The sequence below is a fragment of the Delphinapterus leucas genome, chromosome 12, assembly GCF_059928025.1.
Source record: "Delphinapterus leucas isolate spDelLeu-1000000601 "Yukka" chromosome 12, BTC_Dleu_Yukka2, whole genome shotgun sequence".
Classification (NCBI taxonomy): domain Eukaryota; kingdom Metazoa; phylum Chordata; class Mammalia; order Artiodactyla; family Monodontidae; genus Delphinapterus; species Delphinapterus leucas.
This window is the reverse complement of record NC_143140.1, coordinates 89,460,603-89,487,798: the sequence shown is the minus strand read 5'-3', so window position 1 is coordinate 89,487,798 and position 27,196 is coordinate 89,460,603. Positions and strand designations below refer to the sequence as shown.

Sequence of the window (27,196 nt, the reverse complement as noted above, 5' to 3'; positions counted from 1 at the left end):
TTTTTTTTCTGTGTGGCTAATACCTAATTGACTCAGCACTATTTTATCAATTTTCTTACTCACTATTCTTTCCTAACTGCCCTGTAGTGCCACCATCATCATAAATCAAGTGCCCATAAATACAGAGGTCTGTTTCTGGACTTCCCGTTCGGTTTCATTGGTCTGTTTTCTATTCTTGCCCTGCTTTAATCAATGTAGCTTTATCATATGTGCCCCAAGCTCTAGGATCTGCACAGTGGGTCCTCCCTCCTGTTCTTTTTGGCTCTGCATTTCCATACACGTGTTAGAAACACCCTCACATCTGCTGACTCTGAATGGATTGCATCAAAACTACAGATCAGGTTATAGAAAATTTACACCTTTATATGAATATTTGAATTTGTGTCTGTGGTATATTCCTTGATTCATTTAAACCTTCTCTAATTTCTCTTAGTAGAGTTTTATAGTTTCCTGTGTAAAGGTCTTACACATCTTTCATTAGATCCATCCTTAATTAAGTATTTGAGTTTTTGGATGCTATTGTAAATATTTTTATTTTATTTATTTTTGTTTATTTATTTATTTTTTGCGATATGTGGGCCTCTCACTGCTGTGGCCTCTCCCGTTGCGGAGCACAGGCTCCGGACGTGCAGGCTCAGCGGCCGTGGCTCACGGGCCCAGCTGCTCCGCGGCATGTGGGATCTTCCCGGACCGGGGCACGAGCCCGTGTCCCCTACATCGGCAGGAGGACTCTCAACCACTGCGCCACCAGGGAAGCCCCAGATCCTCCTTTTCATCTCAGCAAATAATTGATTTTCAAAGCCTGTGGGATATTTCCCTCCACCTTGTTGTTGGGCCAGCTCAGTTGGGGTCACGGGAAGAGCCACCTCCTATGTAGTGAGCACTTGAAGTCTGGAGATCAACCCGGAAGAAATGTACGAAGGTAACTGAACACCAGCTCATGGAAAATATGATGTGAGTAAACCACAGGCCACAGATTTTAGGAAAGGGGCGTGAGCACGTAGAGACCAGCCCTCCCAATGTATCATATGCCATTCAAAGGTGAAACCCAGCCCTCTGAGGGCAAGGACCAAGTTCTATGACTGCAAAGTGGGACGACAGAGCACCACTAAGTCAGTCCCGAGAACTCCAGGGCTTGAGGTGCAGGTGCCCAGGGGGCAGACAGTGGAGGATCCGGAATGAGGGGTAAAGCCGTGCCCCCCGAGTCAAGAGAACAACCTTCTGAGTAGGATTTGGAAAATGCCGGGGCGAAGCACGGCAGCTAGAGAAAACATCCCACAGGCCCGCTTCTCAGTGGACAGGCCAGGAAAACACATTTGGTGGCAGCGTAACCAAGGCTACCAGGGAGAGAAACAGCAACATCCAGTGCAGGGTCAGATGCTGCCAGGCCCCGTGTCAGTGTGGGAACGGCCCGGCTACAGCACCGTGCCCGCGGCGCGGTGGGACGAATGCTGCTCAGCGAGCGGCAGGGCCATGTCAGCCGCAGCGGGACAGACACGCCAAGGGGGCAGCCCCACGCCCTCATCGCCCTTCCCGGAGGCATGTTTGTTTCTCTTCTGCTACGGCTGCGTCAAGAGCTACCTGCTTGCCTTTCTCCTCTGGCAAAGGTCCCTGCTCAGCCAGCTGCTCCAGATCTGCCTCTGGTCACTGGCCATGTCCATTGCCCTGGGCCACCAGCTCCTTTGGGAGATGTCTGGCTGGCACGCATGTGTCCTGCAGCTTCAACTTGGAGAAAGGCTCATGTCCTCCAGAAGGGGGCGCCCTGGTGTGGGATGAGGGCGGGGCAGGGGGTCCTTCCGTCTTCCCGATTGTCTTGCTTGGGTCCCACACCCCTGAGCCTTGCAGGTGGAGCAGAGGAGAGGGTGAGCAATCCTTCCCGGGAAAGGCTGCACCCCCGCTACCACAAGATTGATCTCCTCAGCCAGGGTCCTGACCAAGATCTGTTTTCTCCAAAAGCCCACACTCCTTCCATGTCAGCACACTCAAAACAGCGGAAGATTTATTTACTACACGGCAGGAGAGAATGGCAGTTGGCTAATATCTTAAACACCTGACACCATACACGATAGGTGAACTCGAGATAAGCAGTTAAATATAGAATGACAGGACAATGCACGGAAAACAGAATTGAGTGTTGAAGCAGTTGAGATCTTAGAAGAAACAATTGACACATTAAAATGTACCTGCAGGGGATTCCCTGGTGACCAGTGGTTAGGACTCCGCTTTCACTGCCGAGGGTCCGGGTTCCATCCCTGGTTGGGGAACTAGGATGCCACAAGCCACACGGTATGGCCCCAAAAAAAATGTACCTGCAAATGATAAATACCAAGACGAAAGCATAAACAGTCGATGCATAAGAAGATATCTCACACGAGAATACATACAAGTGATAAGAGTAAATAAAAGCAAACTCTGAAAGAGATTGAACTTTACACGTAACTTACAAAAATTAAAATTGGTATTATTTAAGATTGTGAAACTCACCAAAACTTTAAGGTATTAATTAATGACAGTGAAAAGCAGCAACATAGTCGCCCATGCAGTGCAGGAATGAGTCACAAAATCCTCTTCTTCTGGGACGTTATCTTAGGGCATCACCCATAAGGGGCAAGCCCTGCTTGTTGTCCTGGTGGCCAGTGGACCTCAGAGGAGAAGAGTGTGCTCTGCGGAGCTGGGCACCTCAGCGGAGAATCCTGACTCCGTGCTACTTACCGGCTACGTAACCTTGAGGCAGTGACTTAACCCAGCTAAGCTTCAGGCTCTTCGATTAACAAATGGAAGCTAATAATATCTGATACAAAGTGCTAAGTGCTCAGTAAGTGGAAGCAGGTGAAATTGAGGACTGACCCACAGTAGGTGAAAGCAGGAGGCAGGCCACATTCAACAGGAGGACAGTTAGGAAAATGATCCTCTACTAAGTAGATAGACTACTTGCAATCCATTAGAAAGACAGCTATGAAAATCCTGTTAAGGAAATCTGCTTAGGATGTGTGAAATAAAAAGATGATGGAATTTTCTACGCTACTAGGATTATAGGCATATACTATGCCTGCCTATGAGCAAAGAGTGGAAAGGAACAGGATAAGGGAAAGTGAGAGAGGTGATTTCATGGAGAGTTAAAATGTTTTCTTAAATGTATCTGCAATATAGGAAAACCAAGGATAAAAAGGTTTCCTGAAAAGAAACTTCTTGAGTTATAAGAGTGGAAACTGAGAGTCCCACCTGCCCCGTGGGAAAAGGTAACACAGAGATGATGTCCACTGATTCAGTTAGTATTTACGGAGCCCTGTGGCATGTCAGATCTTTGAAAACAAAGATCCTGTCCTCACAAGCTAGTCGGGAATAAACCTATAAAAACAACAACCAATTAGATGCCACTGTGGCAAGTGCATTAACACAAATACGCTCAGACCATTCTTCCTTTTAAAGAATTGAGGGCTTCCTGGAGGAGGTGGTCAGCAAGTCTTAGAGGCTGGGAGAGGTAAGTCAGCTGATGAGAGGTGAAAAAAGGGGGGTCCTTGGAAAAGTATGGAAAGAGGCAAGAGATGAGACTGGAGGGAGAGGTAGGGCCAGATCATAAAGGGCATTGCATGTTACCCAAAGGAGTTGAAGTTTCATACTGCAACAAAAAGTTGAAGAGCGTTTTTTGCAGACAACCAAGAGAAAAGTCATGAGGCCCGGAACAGCAGCAGTGGCAATCAGAGGAGAGGGCTCTTTATAAATATCTTTGAGAAGAGTATTAACAGGCTGGTGTGGGGAGAAAGAGCTGCAAGAGGAACAGGGAAGAATCAAAGATAACTTTGATGTCAACTCTCACCAAAACAGGGAACCAGAAACTTGCAGGATAGGATTGCAGAACGTTGGCTAGGTTGGGGCCAAAACTTTTTGGGCTTGTTCAATTTGAGAAGCCTTTAGGATGTCTCCCTGGAGATATTCATCAGGTAATTAGGTAAACGGATCTGAAGTTTAGGAGAAGGATGTCAACCAAAAATATCTGAAAGTCATCTGTATTTTAATGAATGGGGTGAGGGCAGGAGAAAAGAATGATCATTTTTTTTGGAGGCTCTACACTATTAAGGAGCTTCACACACGCTGTCTCATTTAAACTTCACAACCACCCCATGAATTTTATGTAGGAGGAAGCTGAAACTCCAAAACTTTACATGAAGAATTAGGACTCTATTGCAAGTAACAAAGACAGCTCAATGAAAGATCTGTTGTCAGGATACAGGGGACTCTCATGCACTCAAGGGCAGAGATGAGAGAGGGGAGAATCACATTCTCTTGTTTTTTATTTTACAAAGCTCCTTTTTGCAAAGGCTGCCAGGTGAGGAACAAGCAGATTTGAAAGTGGCAAGAGCAGAAACAAGGGGACCTGTGGAGCACATTTTCCTTTCTGTCGCCTCTTGCAAATCAGTCATGAAGCTAAGTGGGCTCCGGACGCGCAGGCTCAGCGGCCATGGCTCACGGGCCCAGCCGCTCCGCGGCACGTGGGATCTTCCCGGACCGGGGCACGAACCCGTCTCCCCTGCATCGGCAGGCGGACTCTCAACCACTGCGCCACCAGGGAAGCCCCTGAAGCTAAGTTTTATTCAACGAGACTTGGCTTTGGCTTGAAACTGAAATAAAATGAGTGATCATGGAGAAAAGATGTCACCTGCTTTTTGCCAATTTTGGTCTGAAAGTTGCCAAATTCCAAGATTCATTTTCTTTGGGTAAAGCTGACTATGTATAAACTCAAATGCACAGAGTGTAGACTTTTAATAACTACACTTATAATAATAAACATGAGTTTAAGTAGAAATTCTCTTTTTAACATTTTTATGCCAATAGATTTTCTTTCAGACTTGCTTTTCATCTGAAAGCTGGAGGAATACAGTGGAAAGAATTCCATAGTAGGAATCATTAAAAACTGTGGTTTTGCTTCAGCTCTATTTCCTGTTTGTTGTGTAACCCAGGACAAGCAGACTCACCGTTCCTGGACTCTGAAGTGTCCTCTGTAAAATGAGAGATGTGGACTCAAGCAAGTACTTCTCAAACTTTCATGCGCGTGTGAATTTCCTGGGGCTGTTGTGAAAATAGTTTGATTCACTAGGTCTGGGGTGGGGCCCAAGACTCTGCATTTCTTTTTTCTTTAATTAAAAAATTTTTTTAAAAAATTTTTTGGCCGCTGCACAGCAATTGGGTTCTTAGTTCCTCGACCAGGGATTGAACCCGCGCCCCCTTCGGTGGAAGCATGGAGTCTTAACCACTGGACCGCCAGGGAAGTCCCCTCTGCATTTCTAACAAGCTCCCATCCTCATGGTCCATGACGACACTTTAAGTAGATCAACCTCCAAGGTGCCACTAGGCTATAAGCTTGCCAAATAAAGACAAGCATTATGTCAACAACTGAGAACAATAAAGATTTATTTAAAAAACAATATTTCACATTTCTGTTTATAAGGGTAATCCATCTTATCAAAACTTAAAAAAAAAATTACCCAACATATAAAGTACAAGGGCTGAAAGTCATCCAGAGTGAAACACCACCTGAAGTGGTGTGCTTTCTTTTTACTTGGTTGCAAAGAATGCGAGGGCTAAGTCTCAGTAATCTTTTGTATGACCTTGTCTTTTAAAACCAGATAGTGAAGCTGGAACCTTTTTCCATTTGTTGCCCATCAGTCGGGCATTAATTGATTTGAATTCAGTTCCTCCTGTTGGGGTAGATTTCCTCCTGCATTATATGATTTCCAGTTGCTCAGTGCCTGGATGCAAGAGGAGGGAATGAATGACTTTCCAGGGTCATCTCTGCCAGTCTGAATGAACCCGGAGTGGTCTAGAAGAGAAAGGAGCTGAGTGAACACTGAGAACAATTTGTAAGAGGTTTAAAGAAAAATTCTGAGTTAAGATGTGTTGAGAGCTGATCAATGGACATTAATGTTTGGGGAATGACTTATTGTAATCATTATTGATCAAGGAGGAATCTTGCCTGATTCCTCTGTATTTTCCTCAATGACAGGTAATGTTAAAGCTATTTGAAAGTACTTAAAATGATTGCAATAATAACAATATAGCCATAAGAGATTACTGGTCGTTAAAAACATATATGTGACACATTTGTAAGGCTCTATCAGAAATGATTGAAATATACAACTATTAAATATAAGATGAAACACTCCAAATATCAAATTGAATTTATTATTTACACTTTTTCTTTGTCACCTCAAAGCAGTAACAATTCCAAATTTAGCATACAATGAGGTTATTATAATTACAAGTCTGTGATATGTTTATATTTTATAACTTGAGGAAAATCTCAAACTGTGTATATAGATTTATATAGATGTATCTATATTCAGGTTCATAAAATAAGCCAAATGAAAAGAAAGCAAAACTATTGTCATTGTGTAGCTAACAATGTGTTAAGAGAAAAGGCTGTTGGAAATAATGTCCCTAATAACTCAACCATCTAGCATGGCAGCGAAAAACACAGTATGTAAGTTAACATTTTAGATAAATGATACTTATCATTCTAAGTACCAGAATTTAGGTTAAAAGAAACTCTTCTGAAACACATATAATTTTACCTTTAATAGAGGATTCTGAAAATATTTCAATCTTTGGGATTGAACATGTTATAATCTCCATCGATTGTTCTTTGCTTCTGTCCTAAATCACCTAAGACTTTAGAAACCTTGAGTCTTTTGTTTTTTAATCATGGTCATTTTCTTTTATAAAAGTTACAAATAGGGCTTCCCTGGTGGCGCAGTGGTTGAGAGTCCGCCTGCAGATGCAGGGGACACGGGTTCGTGCCCCGGTCCGGGAGGATCCCACATGCCGTGGAGTGGCTGGGCCCGTGAGCCATGGCCGCTGAGCCTGCGCATCCGGAGCCTGTGCTCCGCAACGGGAGAGGCCACAACAGTGAGATGCCCGCGTACCGCAAAAAAAACAACAGTGAGATGCCCGCGTACCGCAAAAAAAAAAAGAGTATGAACATTTTAAAAGCTTGTGATATACCTTGTTTAAATTCCAGAAAGAAGGTACCAATTCACTGTCACCAGGAAGAGGAGCCAGCCCATCTTACAGCATCCTCTTCACATTGTACACCATAGTTTTCTGAATGTTTGACAAGCAGACAGGCAAAGAAAGAACATCTCTTCCTTTCTGCTTTTATTTTACGTGAGGTTGCATCCTTTTTGTTGTTGCTATTTAGTGGCTATTTGTGTATCCTTTTGATGAGTTACCACTTTACGCCTCTTAGCTCCAGCTGTCAGCGTTTATTTCTTGCTGTCTCACCGGTGAATATACTGATCATTCTCATCCCTTTTATAGTTTGCTGTGAATTAAGGGGCTATGTAGAGGGGCTTCCCTGGTGGCGCAGTGGTTAAGAATCCGCCTGCCTAAGGCAGGGGACAAGGGTTCGATCCCTGGTCTGGGAAGATCCCACATGCCGCAGAGTAACTAAGCCCCTGCACTGTAACTACTGAGCCTGTGCTCTAGAGCCCGCGAGCCACAACTACTGAGCCCATGCACCACAACTACTGAAGCCCGTGCACTTAGAGCCTGTGCTCTGCAACAAGAGAAGCCACCGCAATGAGAAGCCCACGCTCACTGCAAGTAGAGAAAGCCCGTGCACAGCAATGAAGGCACAACGCAGACAAAAATTAATTAATTAATTAAATTTATTTACAAAGAAGAAAGAAAGAAACTATGTGGACATACACCCCTACTTCCCTTTTCCCATTCTTTGGCTCATCTCTGAACCTTGTACAGACTTCAATTACTGCCTTCATATCTTAATTGCTTACAGGCCTCTTTCTTTCCTAAGACTCTGAGGCCTTTGGGGCAAGGTCCATGTCTTACTTGTGTTTTTGTATCTTCAGCAACCAGCACAGATACTCAATACCTATTTGTTGAACTGAATTGTTAGATTTTGATCTGGAAATTTTCACAGTTCCTTGTTTAGATAGAAAGAGCTAAATCAGGATATCTAAAATAAAGGAGAGATTCTAAATGGGACTGAGTAAAGTGCATAGGGTTTAATTCTCGAAGGTTGTATTTCCACTTTAAATTTTTAGAAGTAGTGTTTTTTCCTCCCATATTTCTCAGCTATATTTCTAAGGTAATTGAGACTGTGAGTAACATCATCTAAATAGGCAAAGTGTTACTGTAGCAAAAATAAGCATAATAATAGCAATAATCTTAAAAGGGAACCCTCTGGCACTGTTGGTGGGAATGTAAATGGATACAGCCATTATGAAGAACAGTAAGGAGGTTCCTTAAAAAACGAAAAATAGAACTACCATATGACCCAGCAATCCCACTACTGGGCATATACCCTGAGAAAACCAGAATTCAAGAAGACACGTGCACCCCAATGTTCATTGCAGCACTATTTACAATAGCCAGGACATGGAAGCAACCTAAATGCCCACTGACAGACGAATGGATAAAGAAGATGTGGTACATATATACAATGGAATACTACTCAGCCATAAAAAGGAACGAAATTGGGTCATTTGTAGAGACGTGGATGGACCTAGAGACTGTCATACCGAGTGAGGTAAGTCAGAAAGAGAAAAACAAATACGTATATTAACACATATATGTGGAATCTAGAAAAATGATACAGATGAACTGGTTTGCAAGGCAGAAATAGAGACACAGATGTAGAGAACAAACTTATGGACACCAAAGGGGGAAAGCCGAGTGGGGGGTGGTGGAGGTGGGATGAATTGGGAGATTGGGATTGACATGTATATACTGATGTGCATAAAATGGATAACTAATAAGAAACTGCTGTATAAAAAAATAAAATAAAATTCAAAAAAAGAAACTGATGTATAAAATAATTAAATTAAATTAAAAAATAATAATGACAATCTTAATGGAATAGACATAATAGTATTATGATCAGAATAAGACTTGCAAATGTCAAAAATTTTTATTTCATATTTCTGTTGAAATCAGTGGCTCTACTTGTAGTAAATGTAGCACAAATTTATGCAATTTGTAGATTTTGAAATTAATCCCCATTCAAAATTCAACTATGAAAAAGCATCAGTCTAACTCTACTTTAGGAGTGCTTTGAAAAACTGGAAACAAATGAATTTTAAAACATAATTTGAAAAGTTACGAGAACTCAAAAATTGCGTTGGCTGCAAGAACTTCTTACAAACATCATTTATAAACATGTTTACATGGTCAAATTTATTTTCCCATGAATATTAAAATAAACCATTGCCACAAATGGGTTTTCTGTTCTGGTCCTTTTTTATGCTTTAGATGTCCTTCAACCCCATTCATGCTTTTCCCTCTCTCCATCACAGACTATCAAAACGCCGCACACCCTATAGGATCCAGTCCAAACCATGTTTGCTGAATTCTGAATGCCTTTTTTTTCGCTCATCATAACCCAATAGAGCTCTTTCCATCCTTCTATTTTCTCATGGCACGCTGTTTTTAGCACTTTTGTAGCTCTTAGTAATTCTGCAATATGGTCTAGTTATTTGTGAACATTAATTTTTTTCCCCTGTGGATTGTAAACATCTAAAGAACGGCGGTGAACACAGGAGTCATATGTTAATACTCAAATATTATTTGTGGCAATGGCTCTAATAAAGAACGTTTGAAGGGCATACATCTTAACTGTTTGGAGGTTGAAAGTGTTTTTTAGAAATGTTGGAGACCTGGCATTTCTGGAGGTTCAACAGCCCGCCCTCTTTTAAAATTATGAGGACTCTATTTTATTATAAAGATCTGCCCAGACCCTCTCTAACACCGCGCGTGAATGCCACGTGCATGTGCTTGCGTGCGCGCGCGCGCGCGCGCACGGGGAATCCACCCGGCAGCTGCTTTGCGGGGAGAAAAATCCATCGACCTCCAAGCCTCTGTTTCCCAGTTCTTATCATCTCAGATCGCTGGAATTTTCAGTAGTATTTTGTCGAAGGTGCTTTGGGGCTCTTCCGAGTGGAATGCAATCTCCTTTCCGCACCGCGTACCAGTGAGAGGTGAGGGGGGATTGCAGAGTGCGGGTATTTTACCAAACAAAATATGAGCCAGTTTAGGGCAATTTCCAGGTCTCAGCACAGACGGGGCTGGATCTGTCCGAGCTGAGGTTGGAGGAGCCATGTCGGCATAGGGATGCAACAGGATTCGGGAGGCGCGGCCGAAAAAGAAAGGCCACCTAGCGGGCTTTGTTTCCGATTCTGGCAGGTTCTCCGGCCAGAGATTTCAGACGTGAAGCCAGCTGAAGCACTTCCTTACACTAATTGGAAGGGGAGGGGGAGGGACTCATGTTACACCAGCTCGTATCTCCCTCCCCATAACTGCTAAATTGTAGCTTTAAAAGGAAGTGACATGGGGTGGGGAGAGACGTCAGCTGAGGACCACTTTTTTTTTTTTTTCCGAAGAGTCCACCCCATGGGTGGAGTCTCGCTTTTTCTTTCCAGTGTTGGCTGACTTACAGCTCCTATAAACTAGTGGCAATTTCTGCACCCCAGCCTGCTCCCTTTCAGTTTCTGATTTCTAAGTCCATGTGTCCAGGGCTGCCAGAAAGGAGGTATGTGCCGTTCGTGCTATTTCCACGCGACTTCACCTCTGGGCGTGGCGGATGTTTGCACCCCTCTCTCTATCACCCTTATTCTCTCCTGGGCTGGATTTCATTAAAACCTCTGGAAGGGGTAGGTAAGAAAGAGGAGGAGAGGAAGGCGGAGAAGGAAGTGAGGAGACAGTGGGAACGTGGAGGGGCAGCCCTGGAAGGCAGCGGGGGCTTTGCTGCCGCACAAGGACCGTTTCTTTGTGTTCAGCTGGGGGAGCGTGGCCGTCCGCGCTGTGATTTCGAGCTGCCGTGCTGGGGTTCATTTTCCCCTGCCCAGCCCCCCGCCCGCCTCGGGTGAAATAATTTTCTCTGCAATAGACGAAGCCGGGGAGAAGGTTCCTGTTACCGATCGGTCTCTTTTGTGTCATGCAACATGTTCTTCCGTCTCTGCCGTTTCTATGGCAACCACAAAAATACTACACCCAAGTGCAGCCCCGATATCCATTGCTTTATTTGTGTTTGCTGCGCGTCGGCTGCTTTCCGCGCTGGTTCTCGCCCAGGCTGCTCGGAGGCAACCTGGCTTCGCGGCTACCCCTCCTCACCCCCGTTTTGGTTTTTCCCTATCACCGGAGGGCTGGGGGAGGGGAGTTGTCAAGGAAACGGGCATTTGTAATTACCTCTTTATTTACTGAATTTTCAGCGTATGAATTTCCTCATCATATCTGGGAATTAGAAAAAGGAATGATCTGATGTTTATGTAAGTCTTCAGTTTCTGGTCTTTTTTGAAAACCTAAACTGTTCTCAAGACGTGATATTAATGCTGTGGTCAAACTAAGTGGCGGGGGGGCGGGGAAGAGCACTTCTTTAGAGGAGGTGAGATCCTTGGAAAAAGTTGTAGAGGGTGTTCGAGAATTCACACTGACGTTATTGTCTGCCCAGGTCTGCCTAAAAGTGTGAATGTGTAAAAGAGGGGTCTTTGCTCTGGTCTGAACTTACTTAGCACACAATCCAAGTTCAACAAGTGTAAATGAGTAACAAATGTTAACTACCAGCAGGATTCTCAGTTTTTCGGGCGTCGTCCTAATATGGATCAGCTGTCCACTCTCCTTAAGCTGATGGTCCATAGACCTTCTCTTTTTTAAAACTGGGAAGAGATTAACCGAGCTGTGATTGTTAGTCAAGCATCCTCAGGTGGGAAAAAAAAAGATAAGGAAGAAAGTGTGTGTCTGTGGTGTGTATGTGTATCTGATGTGTGTGGTATGTGGTGTGTGTGTGTGTGTAGTTGGGCAGGGAAACTACTGAATCTTCTAAGTATCCTCTATGGAGAGAAAAAGGGTTGGTTTTCAGGAAAAATATAAAACGTGAGAGAAAAAAGTATCATCTACATAGTATTAAGCAAAGTTAAATATAATTAAAATCAAGTGACACAGCTGTTGAACAGACATAGTCCAAATGGGCTTATTAACAGGTAGGAGTCAAATTGATGCTTTTATTCAGTGCATCTGAGGAGATGTTTGATAACAGACACCATTCTTCTAATGGGCATCCTGAATTACCAAATTAGGCTTTATAAGACGGATCGATAGTAATCTCACCCTTGATTCTTAACATTATCTGTAGTTTTGGATAAAGATTTGTGAAGCTGGCTTAGCCTTCACAATGCCTTTCCACTATGAAGCCAAAAGCATCACTTAGAAAGCTCAGAGTAACCCCTCCTCAGGGAAGCAGGAAGAAGGGGTGGTTTAATGAGGTTCTGCTTGCCAAGATCTTTATCTCAACATGCTGTTGTCTATGACTTATAAAACTTTTTATAGTGCAAGAGGTCTTAAGTATTTCAGATACAAAAGTTATCTGAAAAAGGGGCTAAATAGCGTGGCACAAAACTAATGGGAACTAAGTAAAGACAAGAGAACTAGTTAAAAAGTCATAAAACACAGAAAAGTGTCATTAAAAAATATGACTATTGTTTTGAAAAGCACATGTTAGTACATATGAACAGTTGTAGGTTTATAGGTTTGCGATGTTTGCAAAGTGTGGAAACTAGTCAGACTAAGTTACTGTTTCTCCGGCCTGAGATGGTCCTCAAGGATGTAGACTTTACTACATGACCCTGCGGAGCAGATGGAAAGTGTGTAAGTCAAGTGTGTGGTGCGAGTACTCTTGAGTTTCCAAATACAGGGGTTTCACAGCAAAAATCCTTGTAAGATGGAGTTCAAAGGAAAAGTAGCAAGAATTGTTTGGAATTTCAGCCAAAAAAAAAAAGGGAAATCACTGTCCTATGATCAGACCCTGAGTAGAAGTTAAAAACATAATTAACAGGGGCTTCCCTGGTGGCGCAGTGGTTGAGAGTCCGCCTGCCGATGCAGGGGACACGGGTTCGTGCCCCGGTCCGGGAAGATCCCACATGCCGCGGAGCGGCTGGGCCCGTGAGCCATGGCCGCTGAGCCTGCGCGTCCGGAACCTGTGCTCCGCAACGGGAGAGGCCACAGCAGTGAGAGGCCCGCGTACCACACACACAAAAAACAAAAAAACCCATAATTAACAGTCTTGACTCGGAGAGGGTCAGTGGAGCTATAGATGCAAAGCAAATTCTGGGTCCAGTGAAAGAGGCTGGATGGAGGTGATGCTGAGGAAATAACTGGTGAAGCTGGAGTCAGTCAGCATCGTATTGGGATTTCATGGCTCTGAACCGTGTACTGTCAAGTTTGTGAAGAAAACAGAAGTGGTGGCCTGTGCTCTCAAGTTTGAAATCCTCCAAATAGGGGTGACAGAGTGTGTAGGTGGGCACAGAGCTGGAGAGAAGGAGGCAGGGCAAGAGGGATATGAGAAGTGAGATGCCATGAGTCTGGGAAGAAGTAGAGGATGGTGACATTGAAGATTTGAAGGGGAGGGGACAGATGATTCAAGGCGAAGAGGCAGAGGTGTCTCAGGTAACAGGTACAGATGGTGAGAGATGGGTCCAGGTTCAAGGTTCTTGTCCAAAGCAGGGAGAAGTCCATCTTTAGCATGGAAATAGCCCAGGAGCGGTCTGTGCTGGTGGAAGGAACTAGTAGGGATTCAGGGACAGAATTTTGTTTAACCCAGAACGAGACTGGTAGAAAAGAAGGACCATGTAAGTAGGAGGCAGAATCCTTCGTAATTCAGTTATTTTTGAGTTGAAGCTCTAAGAACTGCAATCAGACTTAAATCAGACTTTAAACAAGTCAGAAATTTGAATGCGGGAACTCCACATGCACCCACAACATCATTCTAATAATACCGACCATTGCTGTTGCTTTAAATTGTGGGATGCTCAGATGAACATTTGGCAAACTTACTATATTTTGTGCAATCTGCTGTATTCTGAAAAGGAGGTCTAATGGGTATGGGAAGACACTGTGTTCACAGTTCTGAAAGGTTTTTGACGCCTAAATGATAATATGTAATCACGCCGGGCTTAAATACTATCTCACATCACCCAGAACCTGGGCAACTCTAATGCAGTAATCTTTGTCCCAGGACAGAATCCATTTGGAAAGTTTTGGAACTCGGAAATTTGGCTTCATGTATGGACCAGGGAGAATCACTGCTAAGGTTCTGGGGAAGAGGAAGCTTAAATCATGAACTTGTTCTTTTAACAGTATTTCTTGTGCATTTATTGTGTGCCGAGTGCTGTGGACACACTGTGAGCAAAACCGCCTACAGTGTAAATAGCTAGTTTTCAAATATCCGAAGGGTTTTTAAGGGAGATACTGTGACTGGGTGATCTCCATTCTCTTCTAATGACTGAATAAGAGGAAATATCTTAAAACAAGAGCAATTTTTGGTGAACGTTATCATGGAACAATCTATCTAACCTGTCTTTCTTTATTTTTCAAGACTTGTTCCGCAGAGATTTTCTACTTGTGTTTGTTCCTCCAGTCTGGTTTGCTTTACTTCTTCCTTTCACCTTTAGTCCTACCTTTCAGTCGCCATTCATTCATTCATTCATTCATATATAGATCATCCATCCACCCAACCATTTACTCATTCACTCAACAACTGATATCAGTATCATGTGTCAGGCACTATATATTATGGATCTAGCAATAAATGGGAAACTATTTCTTCCCTAAAAAAGCTCAGGAACTAGCAGAGAAACAGATGTAGAAACAGCCCCTTAAACCAGGGCGTATTGTTCTTTTTTTTTTTTAAATTAAACTACAGTTGATTTACAATATTGCGTTAGTTTCAGGTGTATACCTTCAGATTCTTTTCCATTATAGGTTATACAAGGTATTGATTATAGTTAGTTCCATGTACTATGCAGGAAGTCCTTGTTTATCTGTTTTATATATAGTTGTGTGTATCTATTAATCCCATGTTTAAAATTTTTTCCTCCCCCTCCCCTTTCCCTTTTGGTAACCATAAATTCATTTTCTATGTCTGTGAATCTGTTTTGTAAATAAGTTAATTTTTCTTATTTTTTTAGATTCCACAAAAAAGTGATGTCATATAATGCTTGTCTTTCTCTGCCTGACTTACTTCACTTAGTATGATAATCTCTAGGTCCGTCTGTTTTGCTGCAAATGGCAATGTTTCACTCTTTTGAATGGCTGAGTAGTATTCCGTTGTGTAATATACAGGGGTAATTGTTTTTGATTGAAGCATCTGTTGGCTAATGGCACCAGATGCTTCTTTCATTGAACAATTTTATACATAGACTGTTCTGGGCAGAGAGGGAGAGGGTGCTTAGCAGTTGACTGTTCCCCTTATAACTTTCTTGTCTCTTCCTTCATTGGTTGGCTTATGTTTGATGTCAGTAAACGTTTGTTGATTAACGATATGGAAGAAGTGAGGATTTGACCCTGGGGTCACAGAGGCACAGAGGGCAGAAGACTTGTAAATTCTCTTTCTGAACAATACAAACTGAGTGAGATAATCTCTCAAAGTTCCCTCAGAGTGAGTTCCCTGTAGACTCCGTGGGACTATAGGTCCCTCCAGATGGACTCAAAATATAACATTTTAAAAAGACAGACTCCCAACTGCTTCCAAATTATATGCCCATTGGTTTACTAGATAATCCTCTTGCCATTAGATTTCCCATAAGATGTTGCAAGTCTATGTCTTGTTCGACAAAAGCAAGTGGGTTTCAACACTTTAAATCTAAATACCCCAAATAAATAATGTTAAAACCTTGTTGCAACACTTCCTGTTTGTATTTCCTGCTGTCATGCAGCTCCTCTCAGCAGGATTGTCTGACCGCACGTGATTTCTACCTTCAGCCGGAAATGATATGGGCAACCTAACCGAGTTCATCTGGAATGCCCCCCCTCCAGTGCCCGCCTGACCTTCAAAGAAAAAACGTTTAGCAAATTCCCCCTCTTCTTTGTTATTTTGATTGTGGGTGAGATCAGCTTCTCCCTTCAGCAGGAAGTTGTTCCAATCTCTCCCCTCTGACCTTGGGTCACACACGATGGCTATTTCATGGTCATTTCTACGTAGGATCCTACAAGGGAAGAGGCACCTTGTGTACCTCATGGTAGTTTGAAACCGGACACTGAAATTCCTGCAGGAGATTATTCCTCAGCCTGGGGGATGACAGGTAACCTGTAGAAGCCATCAGGGACGCTGAGGTGACTGGCCAACCTGTAGGATATATATGATAATGATAGCAGCCCACCTGTGCTGAGGGCACCCTATGGGCAAGTCTTTTACACAGACCTCACATTTATTCATTCCCTTTATCCTCATAACAAACGAGCAAGTTAAACTGTTATCAATTTGCATTTTAGATAGAGAAAGTAAAGTTGAGAGAGAGTAAGCTACTCCCCTAATACCGTAATAAGTAACAGAGCTGAGATTGGACCCAAGACCATGGTACCCCACTGCTGGCCCCCTATTTCCATGGTATTGTATTTATGCATCTGTGCCCGGGCCAGCCCAGTGCCTGGGACATAGACACACAGTATTTCTGCAGTTGTGAACAGCTCTCTACCGTATGGACCTTCCCTTGCATGCCTTCCACCCTACATTTTAGGAGCTTCAGAAATTTTGGAAGAGAGAGTAGTATTTTAGAACTTGGAGAGGTGGGGGGGGGACTAATAGCCGTACTTCTAAACAAACTAATAGTTTTCAGGGGGCTTTGTTATTTTGTTGTGGTTTAGCCAGAAAGGTGTTACAGTGGGGGAAGGGAACAGGTCCTGTGATTAAAACATCTGAGTGACAGTGCAGTTCATACATCAAATTAAATATGAACTGTTCGCAAAACCAATTTATAACCAAGGATTGAACTTTGCCAAGAAGTTGCTCTTAAGGATATCTGCTATGGCGGATCTCAGTGGTTTCCAAGGCCATGGGTAGATGGAGTTAGCGTTTCTTGTCTGTTGTTGGTTGTCAGCAGATCAGTTAGCAAGTTTAAAGGCAGAGCGTCATCTGAAAAGATACCACCAGTGCTTATCTTAGACAGACTTTGAAATGAGAATGGGAGAAATGAATTGAGTGAAGTTTGGTCTTCTTCCCATCTCTGTCAGCTCGCTCCTGAGCTGTCACCTCTCTTGGGGCAGAGGTTAACCCAGGCTGATGAAATTTTAAAGAGTCTGTCCATACCTGGCACTTCTTCCCAGGATGCTGCAGCTGTCAACACACAATCAATGCCATCATCTAAAACCTCCCCTTTCCTCTCTCCTTTGCTGTGGGGAAGGGTAGGTTGAAAGGAGACGTGGGGAGTAGCTCCCTTCCCAAATGTGTGTCGCCCTTTGGGCCTCTATCTCCCGAATCTCTGGCCTCTGCTGGCTTGATATTCTTCCTAAAAGTCACTCTTTCCAGATGCTATTACATTATAGACAATCCTTTACAGTTCTAGCCTCGTGACCGCACTGGGGGCTTCTCATGAAAGTTTCTAGCACAGAGCAGCACGCCTGGCACTGAATGGGTGCTGTAGCCTAGACAAAAAGTGGGCACAAGGGATCCAGGGTCAGATGTGCCTGATCTGATTCTTTCCAGCCAGGTCCTCCAAGGTTGACATTCCTTTTAGGGCAAGTTCTTTTTTTTTTAAAATTTAATTTTATTTATTTTTTTATACAGCAGGTTCTTATTAGTCATCAATTTTATACACATCAGTGTATACACGTCAATCCCAAGGGCCCAATTCATCACCCCCCCCCCCCCCCCCCGTAGGGCAAGTTCTTAATCTCAGCACTGTTGACATTTTGGGCCAGATAAGTCTTTGTTGTGGAGCCGTCCTGTGCGTTCCTGGCCTCTATCGTCTAGATGCCACCGCGGCCCCAATTGTGACAGCCAAAAATGCCCCAGACTGTCACATGTCCCCTGGAAGGGCGAAATCACCTGCACTTGAGAACCACTGCTTTAGGTAATTGCCACGTCTGAGCTCACGTGGTCGGCTCCCCCATCCAAGCAAACGCGTCCCTCAGGATTAACCTGTACTCCCCAGGTTTACAGACATGAGTCCAAACCAAAGGTGCAATTCATTCACTGAAATTAATAAATAGACAGGAATTGGAAAATAATAATAAAATAAGTGAAAGGCAGACCTGTAACTGGAATGTATTAGAAGTTTAGTGCCCTTTCTCTGGCAAACCAGCAGTCACCTTGTAACCCGAGGCTGCAGGGAGGGAGCTGGGCGGGGCTGGGTGGGGCTGGGTGGGCGGACAGGACTCAGAACTGTGTTTAGGGAGACCCTGCCCTTGGGCCTGGCCGACAGGGTGGCCTAAACTCTGGGTGGGATGGATTAACATACCTATAGAAAGATTGCGAGCTGCTTGGCATAACTGACCTCACCTTTGCTGGGATTTGCTGATTCACCCCATTTCCTGGGTCTACACCGGGAACCACGTGCTACATGCCCAGGTCTCACTAGTAATCACTTGTCTCTGAGCACAGACCTCCAGCTGTGGTGGGTGTTTTCAGCCTCTCCCTCCTGGTCTCTGGTCTCCAGCGCTTCCCACTGGGTTGGAGGCCACCTTCCCTGTTTGTCCTGGACCGCCCTGCTTCAGGTAAGGCCCGCTCCCCAGCCCCATGCCTGGGGCTCAGGAGGTGTCTAGTCTCTGCGCTGTCCCTTCCTTTTGTCTGCCCTTCTCCCTCCTCCCTTCCAGGACCTGAAAGATGGGGGTGAGTGGTATGAGTCTGTTATTCCCACACCCCACACAATTCCAGAATCTTACAGCGTTTCTGAATCCTTGTGTCCAGCCTATTATTGGCTGAGCACTGAGGGTACACGGATGAGCCAGACAGGGTCACTGCCTGGAGGACAGGACAGAAACCTAAGTGGATCATTTTAACACACTGGCGGGAGAGTGCAGAGCGCTGTGGGAGCATAGAAAGGGGAGCCTCTGATCCCCCATCCAGTCTGGGGCTTCAGAAATGCCTCCTAGAAGCCGGCTGCTAACGCTGGGGTGCTCTGTTTACAGAGGGGCAGGATGTGAATCAGGAAGTGATCAGAGATGAGAGTGTGCCAGGTGGTGAAGGGGCCTGGACAGCAGGGACAGCGAGGTGGGGGACACCCCGTCCCTCGGACCCTGTGAACTGATCTGGCTGTCATCGTAGGCAGGGAGAGCCCCTTCAGGCTGGTGCCTCGGTGCAGCAGACCAAGGTGGAGGCCAGGCCTGGGAGGATGATGCAGAAAGAGCCGGGCTGAGAACTCCGGGAGATGGAGCCCCAGGATTTTGTAATGGGTTGTACAGAGGGCCTCTTTGATGCTCTGGGATAGTAAATACAGAAAGAAACCTTTCCTGTAATACTCTTCCCAAAGGGTCACCTCTAGTATGCTTTGTAAGGTAGTCATTTATGCACTTTAACAATATCAACCCCCTTTCTTCAGCATTTACTACTGTGCTGTGTGCTCTGCCATCCGATCCCATTTTGTCCTTATCCAGCCTTGTGGGTTGTGAATTCTTTTCTCTAGTCTGACTTGAAACGGAGACACAGGGTGGTTAGCTAGCTTTCCTGAGTCACAGAGCTAGCAATACCTGTTAGTGGAGCAAAGACTGTGACTTTTGATCTATAAAGAATTATAAAGGCATCTTATTTACTTGTATGATGTATTCTTTCCCACAATTTCCCTGGATCTTCTTTTAGGGGGAAAGGATTTCCATAGCTTCAAAATGTGCAGAAATTCATCTTAACCTCCCAAATCATGCGGAAGTTTAAGAAGTTACTTAAGACCAAGCAATATAATAAAGTTTCACGGCGTCTGTAAAATCCTCATTTGACCTCCATTCCTAGAGGAATAATAGAGTTAACATTTAAGGGGAGCAGAGAGAGAGGACCACAGAGATATTTTAGATGTGCCTGATTATTTTAATTATTTATGTGGGTTCCAATTTTAGCCAGATTGGCAATTCCTCCTTTCTCCCACTGCTTCTGTCTTCTGAAACGGCTGAACTGTGATTTGTCTTTAAGACAGTCTGGTTTAAAAAGCTTCCCTCTGGCCTGGCTCCCCAGAGAAGACATACTGTCTGTGCTTTGCAAGGCTGGGAGCTCGCTGTGTCCTGTGGGTGCTGGGCGGGCCCTGAGCTGCAATTTGCTAATGAGCACATGACATAACCTTGCCTGCTTCTCTGGGCAGGGAGAGGATTCTCCTGGCGGTCAAGGTGTCCTGCCCTTGTCAAAGGCCACAGGAGCGTTTCATTAATGAGAGTCCGGAGACTACCAGGCCCCCTTCTCTAGCTGCTCTCTGCTGGGCCTAGTAGACTGGCAGCCTTTAGGTCCACAGGGAGTAGCGTGGCATAAGGGGGAGCAGGGCTGTGCCACAGAGCCTGGGTTCGGCCCCAGCTGTGGCCACCTGCTTACTCTCTGTGGGACCTTGGGCTCCTTGAAACCAGGGATTGTCTTAGTCTCTTCTGTCCCCTGGCACTGGGAAGTGGCCTGGCACATCCTGGGTCCTTGTTTCCTGATCCCATTAAGGAAGGGTCCAGGGTGGATGCAAATTCTTCAACCACCTCATCCTGGGGCCATCTGGGGCATGTGCCAGTCGCAGGGTAAACTGGGCCCAGCTCACTCAAGCATCAATTTTGCCAGAAGATCCAAGGGAAAAGAATTTTTAAAAAGAAAACAAACATGGACATGCCATGACATAATGCAAAATTTACATGAACTTTTAAGACAATACAGAAGACTTTTCAGGCTGGGTTGTTTGGATGGCTTTAGGCCATAGGCCATTGCAAAAGGCAATATTTCTGTGGACATTTTTGAGAAGAAAAGACTGAGCTGGATAATTTGTAGCTGGCTGTGGGAAGGAACAGTCCTTTCCCTTCCCCTCCTTCCTACTCTCTCCAGTGGTGAGCCTTGGGGATGGGATGGGATGGGATGGGGCCGGGCCTGAGTAATCCCTGAGAGTTTACCCACCTTGACTGTTTTCTTCTCTGTGTCTATCTGCTCCTGAAGGTCTAACTGATGGAAGGTTGCTTGGATCCCTTTCTGTCTCTACCCACCTTTTGTGCCCTCTCTCCCTTGATAATGGAGTAATAGCTTCTCTAGATGAGCCCAGCCCTTGTTCTTTTCTTTCTGATCTCTCTTCCTCTCCCAATACCTTGACTATCTCTTGGACAAGGAATCAACTCTTATTGCTGGCTGATATCTGTTATCTTATCGTTTTGGGGTGAGTTATCTTCCTGTTCTCATAAAACCTTCCTGCATGGGGTTATCTTTTGAAATCTGAACGAAACAGTCAGGCAGGTGAACTTTGCCAATTCAGATACTAACAAGCTATCATAAAGGTACCCCTCACTCGAAGGGTCTCACATTCTCCAGAGTAACCTCACCCAGACCTCCTGCGTGAAATGAAAAGCTTGGATAGAGCTCATTGTAAGAGATGGAAAGAGAGCCCAATACCTAACTACCCCAATAAACCACTTTTTTTTTTCCTTTACAGTAAGACGTTGGATGAAAAAAAAATCTGAGCTATGAACTTTGCCCAGGCACAAGCAAGCTGTTTTTTTTAATGTATTAGAGAGTAATAAGGAAGAAGGGTGGGCCTCTTTTGTGTGTGTGTGTGTGTGTACATGCTCTTTTTAAAATCATGTTATTAAGTGCATATATGAAGTGTCACTTGATCCAACATTTCATAATAATCTTTTTTTTTAACTTTTTGGCCACGCCCCTCAGCACGTGGGATCTTAGCTCCCCAACCAGGAATCGAATCCATGCTCCCTGCATTGGAAGTGTGGAGTCTTAACCACTGGACCGCCAGGGAAGTCCCCATAGTAATCATTTGAAAATGGAAATGGTGCTGTCAGATTATCAAGGTGCTATGGGGTCTGTGCATTAGAAGTACTACCATCTATTCCGGGGAAATTCATGTTAGAATATTTGTGTGACCCAGGTGGTGGGATTGGCATTCTGGGGGGAAAGTGGAGAAAAGGTACTTTTTGACCACAGGGAGTTTGTCTAATTCAGATTAAACCAAAAGTCTGCGGAAACATCGCCCATTTAAGAGATGGTGACACATCCAGCCGTGTGGAACGCAGCCCCAGATCTTAGGTATAAAGTGAGAAACATTATCGCCAAAAGCCTGTGTTCTTCATTAGGCTTAATCTGATTTTTCCGGAAACCTACTTAGCACGCAGAACACTGAAACGACTGGCTTAACAAGCTTGGTTCTCCGTTTTCCTGGGTAAATGGTAGAAAAGCAGCAATTGAAAGAACGGGGAACTAAAAAGATGACGACTGGTTGAGACTCACTGCTGAACAGCAGAGCCGTGGTCCTGAGCTGTCCATGTTGGCCCCAGCGGACTTCATTTCCTAAGGCAGGAGAGTCCAGGTGACACTGGAAAGCTCGTCACCAAAATAAAAGTTCTGTCAGTTTTACCCTTTGGCAACTTAGTTACACATTTTAGCTTTCCAGATAGTTCCTTCATTCAGAACATGTCTCTGGCTGACCCAGGTGAGGGAGGAGATTGCTGTAGTGGGGGTCACGGTGGCCTGCAGCCTGGTCCCGGCTTGGCCCTCATTTCAGAAGCTGTGCTCTGAGCTGGCCTTCCAAGCACGAAATGGAGTCTTTGACATTAAAACAGAAGGAGGAGGGGGTTTAATCAGAGGCAGGAGGAGTGAGCCGATGTGGAGCTACCGGTGGAGGCCTTGGTGACCTGCACGAACACTTGGTCTTCGATGCAGAGTCAGGGGACCAGCCACGGATCCTGTGAAGGGAGGAAACGGCTGCTGTGGCGAAGGGGCCGCATCTCACTCCCTGAATTCAGGTCTCACTGGCAGAGTCTCGGTTGTGGGCTCGGCCTTGCCTGTTCGTTAGAATCACCTGCCTTGGACCGGCTAGTCGACTCACTGGTTCCTTGTTTTTGTTTTTAAGTTTTCTAGGTGTTTCCAAGGGGCTGGGAGAACTTGGACCACTGATGGAAGGAGGGTGACTAGCAGGAAAGTGATGGGGCAAAAGGAAAGCCAGAGCCATGACAAAGGCGGTGGTGATGGTGATGGTGACGATGATGGTGACGATGGTGATGGTGGTGATGGTGACGATGACGGTGATGGTGACGGTGATGATGGTGATGGTGATGAGGATGGTGATGGTGATGCCACGTACCAGGCAGGGATCTAGAAACAACTAATCCTCACCACAACCCCATGAAGTAGGAACTATTACTGTCTCCAGTTTACAAGTGAAGAAACTGAGGTTAAGTAATTTGCCCAGGGTCAAGTAGCTGATAAAGGCAAACCAGCTGCTGGTTCCTCAGCCCCTGCTCAGGCGTGAAGGTTGCTACTTTTACACTATGGAGCCCTTCAGATACTCAGCATTCAAGGTCCCCTGTTACAAGAAGGCAGCAGGAAGCTACAGGCCTCCTTCATAACTAAAGACAAAGACATAAAGAGGATAAAACCAGTGGCAGGGAACCCCCTTCTCTGATTTTGTTTTATTTTTCCCGACATTCTTGGATTTTATTTTAATGATGTGGTGGAGTGTTAGGGTAGAAAGAGTCTGGAAGTTTCTATCATCTCTGACCAACGTGTATTTCTAGAAAAGAGGTAGAGTTAATTAAATTACTGAGTTTTCCCACATCAAATATAGCTTGGAACATTACATTATTAGCTGGATTTAGGGAAAGTAAAATTTCCCCCCTGCCTGTTTGCTTTGTTTATGATGATGCCCTGATCTGGGCACAGGACAGGAGCTACGTTCCACTGACATGGTAGTCATGTTTCTAATACACCACAAGCTGGGCATTTCTCCGCAACTGTGTGCTGGACGTGACTGACTGTTCAAGTCGTTCATATTCTGAATATTTATTAACTGCCTGTCATGGCCAGGTCCCTGCTGGACTCTGGATACCAAATGAGAAACACTTCAGTGCCTAAGGAGTTCAGGCTTGTGGGAAGGCAGACATACACAGGAAGGGAAGCCTCATTTACGGATGTTACGTGGCCTTGGTACTGTGCTGAGCCTTTCACACCGTTAACCCAGGCAGTAAGTAATCACTACTGCACGTGGTTAAGTTCTGTAATGGTGAACGTAGCAGTGAGGAGAGAAGGGACTGTGACAAGGCTGGGAAGGATGCATCTAACTGCTCCAGAGGAGGCCGCCGGATGGTACAGGCGAGGGCAGCTTTGTTGGTTGGTTGGTTTTGGGCCGCGCCGCATGCCACGTGGGATCTTAGCTCCCCGACCAGGGATCGAACCCACACCCCCTGCACTGGAAGCGCAAAGTCTTAACCACTGGACCGCCAGGGAAGTCCAGCTAGGGCAGGTTTTGAAGGATGAGCACACATTGGGCAAGTCAGCAATGGGAGGGAGGGGGAGGGAGAGAGGAGGGCATCAGGCAGATGGGACGGAAGACGTAGGGGCTCAGAAGCATGAAAGTGAACTCTGTTCAGAAAATTCCAAGAGCTGGGTGTGGTGCCCTCCTGCACGAAGTCTGTCGCGACCTCACCAGGTACCCTCAGCTCGCTTTTTATTCTGAAGGCACGCTGTGCCTTCCAGGAGAGTAGCTCCTAGCCTTCGGCTTTTCTTATCCTCTGTCCCACAGCATAGAAATCTCCCGAGGCCATTCGGTGTCTCCACTCCCCAGGATGGTGCCTCAGGAAGTATTTGTTCAAGGAGTGAAAGGCATCCTCTGAGAAGGGGGCTAAGAGAAATAGACACTTAGGTGGGAATGGCTGCCATCCGCAAGGCTTAGTGCTTTGAGGTCCGTCCCTGTGCTTCTTTTTTCTTTTCTTTCTTTCTATTTATTTATTTATTTGTGGCTGCATTGGGTCTTCGTTGCTGTGTGCAGGCCTTCTCTAGTTGCGAGCGGGGGCTACTCTTCGTTGCGGTGCGCGGGCTTCTCATTGCGGTGGCTTCTCTTGTTGCAAAGCACCAGCTCTACGCGCATGAGCTTTGGTAGTTGCAGCATGTGGGCTCAGTAGCTGTGGCGCACAGGCTTCAGTAGTTGTGGCTCGCGGGCTCTAGAGTGCAGGCTCAGTAGTTGTGGTGCACGGGCTTAGTTGCTCCGCGGCATGTGGGATATTCCCGGACCAGGGATTGAACCCATGTCCCCTGCATTGGCAGGCGGATTCTTAACCCCTGTGCCTCCAGGGAAGTCCCTGTCACCATGTTACGTGGGTTGGTAGTGTGTTCCATTGTTTTGCTGAGCTGGGGTACGTTGTATGGATAAACCACATCTTATTTACTTGCTTAACTGGTAGTGGACATTTGGATCGTTTTCAGCTTTCATGTGAATTTAAATTTACTACTTTTGTTCCTGATCCAAAGCACAGATTAGAAATAAGTCCCATTTTCCTCGTCACTTTATCCCTATCCCAGCATCCCGTTTGGGGACACTAATTTCCATAGTAAGAGTTTAGAGGAAAACTGGGGCAGCTGCCCCGACCCCTCCCTGGCCACAGGGGCTCAGTGACACTACCACAGCGAACTTTTGAATGTGATGCAGGACGTTGATCAAATTCACCACTCTGACTTTGGGAAAAGAGAAAGTCCTCTGGAGCTAAAATTGGAGCCCAGGGACATAAATTCTTGATTTCTGTCTTGTTGCTTCGTTCACCTTCCACCATCCAGAAAATGTGAAGATTTCGATGTTGACGGACGGATGGATCCATTTCTTTCCCTTCAATTACTTATCTCCCCACTGATTTCATTAACCCACTCTTGGCAACTCTCCAGGTTTCATTCATGAACTCTTCCCGTAATGTCTGCCGTGGTGGCCGGGGGGCGTGCTGGCTCCTGGGGGGACCGTGTGAGCCCCCAGACACCACACCTGCCTCATGGAGCTCTGCTCCGGGGAAGCTTTGTCAGCATGTGCTCCGCTTGGCATTAAAGGGCAGCTGACCTTATAGCTCTGAGTAGCATTTCTTCCGCATATTTGAGCCTTGAAGTTTCATCCGAATTTGATCGTGGTGAGTCCGCTATAGCAAACACGGTCTACTTCCAACTTGAGTGGGTTTGACCAGGAGCAGAGTATTCAGTCTCAGGTATTCAGAGCAGCCTTGCATGAAGGGGAAAACACCTTTGATCCACTGAAGATTTCCTCTGGACCTTAAGCCAAAGCCTAGATTGTGGCAGTAGCTCCTGTTGGCATGTGTCTGGGGGTGAGTTCCCTCTGCTCTTTGAGGCTGCCTGGAAAACTCAGAGGTGGTGAAAATCCTTCCAGCCTTTCCCACAGGCTATACTCAGGATCAGAGGTGAGGTCCCCTCCTACCTTATTTGTGGCCCAGCCTCACAGAAGTCATGCCAGTGTCAGAAGACCCGCTCTACACCCCGACAGCGCTCAGGCTGGCACCAACGTTGCATCAGCAGACCTGGGCCCCAACAGCTTGCCCTGTTCCCTGGGTCAGGGGAGAGCCCCTTTTTCCTGCAGGCTGGAACTCCCCTCGGCCTCATTCACTCCTTCATTCAGACAGTGCCGGGACACGTGGTTCTATCACATGTGGCCTGAGAGCTGACTATGCTTAGGTTTTGTCTTCTGTAGGGCCAGGAGTTTGTTTTGTGTTTTTAAACAACTATGAGATATAATTCACGTGCCATAAAGTTCACCCATTTTAAGTGTACAATCAGTGGCTTGTAATATATTGTAATATATACAGAGTTGTGCAACCATCACCACCACTGTCTACTTTTAGAACATTTTATCACCTCAGAAAGAAACCCCTTACCCATGGGCATTTCCCATCCCCCCTGCCCTCTGGCCCTGGACAGTCACTAGGCTACTTTTTGTCTCTAGATTTGCCTATTTTGGACATTTTGTATAAACAGAATCATACAATGTGTGGTCTTCTTTAACTGGTTTCTTTCACTTAATGTAATGTTTTTGAAGTTCATCCATGTTGTAGCATGTATCGGTAATTCATTCTTTTTTGTGGCTGAATAATATTCCACTGTGGGGCTATATCCGTGGGTCAGTTTTTTGTTTATCCATGTGTCAGTTGATAGACTTTGGGGCTGTTTCCATCTTTTAGCTATTATGAATAATGCTGCTGTAAACGTTCGTGTACAGGGTTTTGTGAGGACTTATTGTTTTCATTTCTTTTGGGTAGACACCTATGAGTGTTAATTTCTGGGTCATACATATGGCAAATCTGTTTAATATCTGAGGAACTAGAGCTAGGTGTTTTTCATTCACTTCTTTCTCCAAGTCTTCTCTGAGGCTAAGGAAGCCTAATACTTTGCATAAATGTCTCAGGTTTTCAAGTCCAATACCCTTTGGTATTCAGACCTATATCAAAATGTTGTTATAGAATTAATGCAGGAGAATTTGAT

General features: G+C 45.2%; 1 protein-coding gene across 4 annotated transcripts in view; it reads left to right on the top strand.

Moving 5' to 3' along the window:
• The first annotated feature begins 9,866 nt into the window (after positions 1-9,866).
• Positions 9,867-27,196, top strand: part of AGPAT4 (1-acylglycerol-3-phosphate O-acyltransferase 4) — a 121,032-nt gene continuing 103,702 nt past the window's right edge. For 2 of the 4 annotated variants that reach the window (XR_016395275.1, XM_089922236.1), the window contains exon 1: positions 9,867-9,992. The gene's annotated coding sequence lies outside the window, so the exon portion shown is untranslated. Of the gene's footprint in view, positions 9,993-10,414; positions 10,544-10,621; positions 11,280-27,196 lie in introns of those variants that run through there. The other 2 variants (XM_089922237.1, XM_089922238.1) reach the window with 2 other exon arrangements.